Here is a 6,000-nt window from a genome sequence, read left to right on the forward strand (position 1 = left end):
AAAAAATTTGTTCTAAATGAAAAAATGACCCTTCTGGGTCAATGTAGATTCGAAAAGTACATTGAATTTCCCATAAAATGACATGTTCCAAAAATTTTTACAGTCGAGTAACGGAAAATGGGAGAATTTTTAAAACTTTTTTAGTGTTTTTTTCGATGAAAAATACGTTTTTTCGGAATTTTGAGTACGCCATCAAATCGGGCGTCTAATTTTACATAAAAGTCCCTTTGACACCAAATTTCTATCTCATCACCGTTTCAAGCTGCAAATTATTGAAAAACACCTCTTATTTCGCATGTTCAAAAACGGAAGGGGTCGTACCGCCCCTCCGTCACGAGATATCAAAAAACGGACCTCGGATTCGTGATCAGGTACAAAAGTTACCCCTTAGGACAAAGGTTCACGCAAATCGAAGAGGGGTCGGGGCAACTTTTCCCGATTTCGTGTGAGTTGGTAGAGAATTACCCACATTTTTTGTTGATGACAAATGACTACATCTAATTGCGCGTTTCATTCAAATTAAAAGAAAACAAAATGTTGTAAGATAAATTTTGCACTCGCACAACTTATTACCATGCCTTTATGGTTCACCATAAATGGCATCTAAATGTTTAATTACTTTTGAAACAGCAATTAAAAGTTGCATTCACCGCTTTCGCCCTGAAATGCATCATTTTATGTTTATTCTTTTGCAAATTAAACGCACATTCATTCCCGGCCAAGCAGGCAGCTTGTGATACAATTTCGCCTGCAAAGGGCAATTATGTTCTGAAGCACTTCCATCATAGCTCGTTGCCCTTGATTCACCACGTCGCAGCAGTTCATTAAGTCCAGTACTCTTACTCCCCGGCGAGGAAAGAATCAACAGACTACACTCTTCCATCAGGGCTCAACTGCGAGTAGTTTGCGTACTAAGAAGAAAGCCCGGCTTAATCGCACTAGTTCGGACTAGTTCTCCTTCGCCGTGGAGGAACCGCTGAACAGCCGAGATGCTACCTCGGTCCTTCTTGTCCGCGTAATGATCTAGTGGGATAATGAGCATTTCAAGTGCTGGTCCGCATGGGTTCATGCCGCACCCCCTGAAGCTCCGCACTCTTAACGGAGAGTTGCATAAATTTAGCGTCAAGTAGCCTCTAATAGACTCGCAGTATTTATCGTGCAACGAGACGCTTGAAACTTGAACACCCTGATGTTCACTGAAACGCCTCGTACACCATCAGCCTCTGAAGTGAGTGACGACGAGTGATGCCGGAGAGGATGCACTTGATTGCCGAGGCAAACCAAGAAAGGTCGGGACCAGACTCGGATGCAGTATTTAGCAAGAAAAATTTAATTATTCCTTATTTAAATGAGTGCTTGTTACTTGCGCTCTGGATGATTTATTTTTAAGCCCCGCGAGCACCTCCGGCCGACGTGTTTGCTGCCCGGGTCTGTTACCAACGAGCAGAACAACCTTGCGTCGGGCACTAGGTGGATGGTCTTTCGTCGTAATCGGTGCTAAATGAAGCTCGAAGGACCCGCAAGGGCGGGGGGATTCTGCGGTGCAGTGCAGTTTTTTTTCCCTGCAGCTCCCGGTCGTCGAGTTGAGCGCTTCATTACGTATGCATTCGAAACATGTTCTGGGCCTTTTTTCGCAATTAAAGTCAACAAGAAGTACTCTACATACAACACCAACCGAGCACCCATCATCATCGTCGCACAGTGGATCCAGGTGTGACAAAAATCAAAAAATGAAAGTTAAATTTCAGCAGTGTTAAATTTCAGCAGCGTCGTGCGTTTCCCGCGCGTGTGTTTGTGTGCGGGGAGATCCAATTTGGTCGCTATTTAGGGCACACCACAGGCCATCGCAATTCAGCAGTGCAAGTCAGCGCAAGTCAAGTCGTCAAGAGGGCAAGGACTTGTTGACTTAATGCGAGACAGTACGGCTTCGAGGTGTTCGGCAATCGTGGTGGATGCCGAGCTCAAGGTTAGGGGGTATCATGTGTTTATGAGTACTTTAGTTATAATTATCACTAAATATGGTTTGCCATGTTTGACAGATTTTAACAAATGATGTTTTGTTTATTTGCGTTAGCGAAACAATTAGAAAATTTTAATAACCAAGCAATAATCAAACATAAAAATTCAGTCGTATATTTCACAGAAACTACAGTAAAAAGTTTACTCTGTAAGTAATAACACAATGTTGGTGCACATTACTGAAAAATTTAAACATTGTTATATTTAATGAGCTTTCACTTGGCAGAGGAGAGGAAAAAAAAAAACCTGCCAACTAGAGCGTCAAATTTCCCGTCCCGGGAAAAAAAATCCCGGGAATTCCCGGGATTTCCCGAAAAAAATATTTCCCGTTTCCCGGGAAATTTGTGTGTGTGTGTGTGTGTGTGTGTGTTTTTTTTTTTTTTTTTTTTTTTACAAGGTCGGAATCTGCTACCAGACACCTGAGAATTCATTTCTCAGGTAGTGTGGGTTGGGAAAACAAAAGAGTTTTCCCGACCCACTAAACCAGTCCTTGAACGCCGTGCCCTTTTCCCCAGGACCACCTTTCGTGTGTGTGTGTGTGTGTGTGTGTGTGTGTGTGTGTGTGTGTGTGTGTGTGTGTGTGTGTGTGTGTGTGTGTGTGTGTGTGTGTGTGTGTGTGTGTGTGTGTGTGTGTGTGTGTGTGTGTGTGTGTGTGTGTGTGTGTGTGTGTGTGTGTGTGTGTGTGTGTGTGTGTGTGTGTGTGTGTGTGTGTGTGTGTGTGTGTGTGTGTGTGTGTGTGTGTGTGTGTGTGTGTGTGTGTGTGTGTGTGTGTGTGTGTGTGTGTGTGTGTGTGTGTGTGTGTGTGTGTGTGTGTGTATGTGTGTGTGTGTGTGTGTGTGTGTGTGTGTGTGTGTGTGTGTGTGTGTGTGTGTGTGTGTGTGTGTGTGTGTGTGTGTGTGTGTGTGTGTGTGTGTGTGTGTGTGTGTGTGTGTGTGTGTGTGTGTGTGTGTGTGTGTGTGTGTGTGTGTGTGTGTGTCCAATCCAATACCCGCTAACCGGTAGCGATATTATGGGAAAGTATAGTTTGTATCAGACTTTGTATATGCCGAATGCTGATACAACTTATCTCAGACCCGGCTATTAGGTGGTGATAGCCCTCGCGCTGCTTCCAACGACCCATTTCAGAATGACAGAGCTCCTTGCGGTCCAATTCCGAGGTCGCTGGCATTGTTCGGCCCCGCCTAAACATAGAAGCAAGCATCTGAAGGAAACTCGATCTATATTTAGACTTCCAATCCCGTCAGGCAATTCAGGGACCAGCGCGTATTTAATATGAGAAGATAACATGTTTCAACACTACGGATCATTTCACTGCTAGAGTGTAAACCTTCTGATGGCCGACTGCTTAGCGTCCCAGACCACCAATCCAAAGGTGTGAGTTCGAATCCCACCTGATTCTTTTTCGTTTTTGTTCATATTCAAAGTTCAAATTCCTGATTCCAAATTTCAAATGTACCGACCGGGATTTCATCACTGAGCCTTCTGCTTGTGAGGCAGAAGCCGTAACCATTAAGCCACGGAGCCGGTCTCAAAACAATATTAACTCCTTACCTCCAAATTGAAATTGAGATTTTTTTTACCTTTTTTTTACCATGATCAAATGAGATGAAAATCGAATTTGTGCAAAAAGAATTAATTCAATGGGTTGAATACCTAGTACTAAAGAAATTACAATTTTAAGTAAAAGAATTTTGGAGCACTGGTGCAACTACAGGTGTTAGAGGGTTAAAGGTGAAAAAATAAATGACTTTTTGTGGAATGATGTTAATTTATCGTATAATTTCAACTACAGGTGTTAGAGGGTTAAAGGTGAAAAATAGAAGACTTTTTGTGGAATGATGTTAATTTATCGTATAATTTAATCGTATTGAAAACATTGGGTTGTTTGGAGATTGGTGCGCTGGAAGTGGGGACGCGAAGTCGTGATTATTCAGGTTAATTTTTTGATGTGCTTTTGTGTCGCTATTCGTGTGGGGCGAGTGATTGTGGTAATCGAATAATAGCATCATTGGTGCGCTGGAAGTGGGGACGCGAAGTCGTGATTATTCAGGTTAATTTTTTGATGTGCTTTTGTGTCGCTATTCGTGTGGGGCGAGTGATTGTGGTAATCGAATAATAGCATCATTGGTGCGCTGGAAGTGGGGACGCGAAGTCGTGATTATTCAGGTTAATTTTTTGATGTGCTTTTGTGTCGCTATTCGTGTGGGGCGAGTGATTGTGGTAATCGAATAATAGCATCATTGGTGCGCTGGAAGTGGGGACGCGAAGTCGTGATTATTCAGGTTAATTTTTTGATGTGCTTTTGTGTCGCTATTCGTGTGGGGCGAGTGATTGTGGTCAGGCCTGCAAAATGTTTCCAACCCAGCGTACACATGAAGCAAACCAAAATGTCAGTTCACTGCTAGCATCTGACTGTAAACCTACTGTGTCCGTTCAACCACTGCCGCCTGACTCGTGCCGGTCGGCTGCTGGAGAATGAGAGACGTGAAAAAATGAGCTACACTCACTCAATTCGTGTCGTATGACTGACTCGTAAAATCCTCTCTAAACACTATTTTGACTATTTTTAAACAATTGAATGGTTCTAGACTGTGCAAAACACTTAAAACAACCATAACTTATATTCAAAATTACATTTACACGCATAAATACCAACTTTTTGTGTAAAAACTTGTTTCTTTATGTGTGTGCGTGCAACGTCGAACGAGCGTTGGTCGACTACTGCCTCGCATTGCAGCTGCTCAGTGAGCTAGGGCACTCACGACTGAGTCGGGTTTGTTTATGTCACGGTTTTGCGGTTCAGTGAATGGATCTGAAAAAATCGTGTATGCGTCGCCGATTTTCGCGTCAGGACCCCTGACATTTTCAGCTCTGATTGTGGTAATCGAATAATAGCATCATTGGTGCGCTGGAAGTGGGGACGCGAAGTCGTGATTATTCAGGTTAATTTTTTGATGTGCTTTTGTGTCGCTATTCGTGTGGGGCGAGTGATTGTGGTAATCGAATAATAGCATCATTGGTGCGCTGGAAGTGGGGACGCGAAATCGTGATTAAGCAGGTTAATTTTTTGATGTGCTTTTGTGTCGCTATTCGTGTGGGGTGAGTGATTGTGGTAATCGAATAATAGCATGACTTACTGAATAGTTTGTGTGTTGAGCGTAATTTTCGTTGAGTAATTGGTGTTTTTTTATGATTTTTTTTTTGTGATCTTAATTAATTGTTTTGTGATTTTCAAAGCCCTTCCTATATCATCGTTGATCGGAAGGCACGGCGTCGGGTAAATTGTGTAAATTTTTTCGAATAAGGTTTTATTTTTTATGGTGAAAAAGCCATTTCTATATAATGATCGAAAGACGCACTGACATTTTGGATTAATTAATAGTGAAGTGAAATAATTGTGTGTGAGTGACTTTGTTTGTTAACCAGAAAGACCTTCCCATAGCATCGTTGCTCAGAAGGCTCGCCGACGGGTTTGTTATGAAAGTCCTCCCCATAGCATCGTAGCTCGGGAGGCATCGAAAAGCCAATACCTTATCCTACTAACCCAAAAAAAAATAATCATGTGATGCTTGAAGGAGATGCTGTGGATTCAACGGTCTCAAGCGGTATCAACAAGTATATAGCGAAAAACTATGTGCTTGATGAGTCTGCAACTTCAACTATCGGACTAACATTCCTCCCTTTCGTTGAACTGCAGGCTTCTTGGGAGGGCGCCGGTATTGACTAATAAAGTAGGGATCTTCAGAGGTTAAACAGTGAACGGATGGTTGGCTCCCACTGATCATTTTTGATTCATTGTTTAACTTCAGCTGATCCGTCAATAACGGAGTAGCAGCTCATTGGCAGTCAACCATGCTCATGCTCATGCTCATGCTCAAAACATTGGGTTGTTTGGAGTAAACCCAACACTAAAAAGCTTTACCATTTGTTCAAGAGCTGAAACCAGTTTTTGTCATGAAAAACATAATTTCTGCATTTTTT

Source organism: Culex quinquefasciatus, chromosome 2 (assembly GCF_015732765.1).
Source record: "Culex quinquefasciatus strain JHB chromosome 2, VPISU_Cqui_1.0_pri_paternal, whole genome shotgun sequence".
Lineage (NCBI taxonomy): Eukaryota > Metazoa > Arthropoda > Insecta > Diptera > Culicidae > Culex > Culex quinquefasciatus.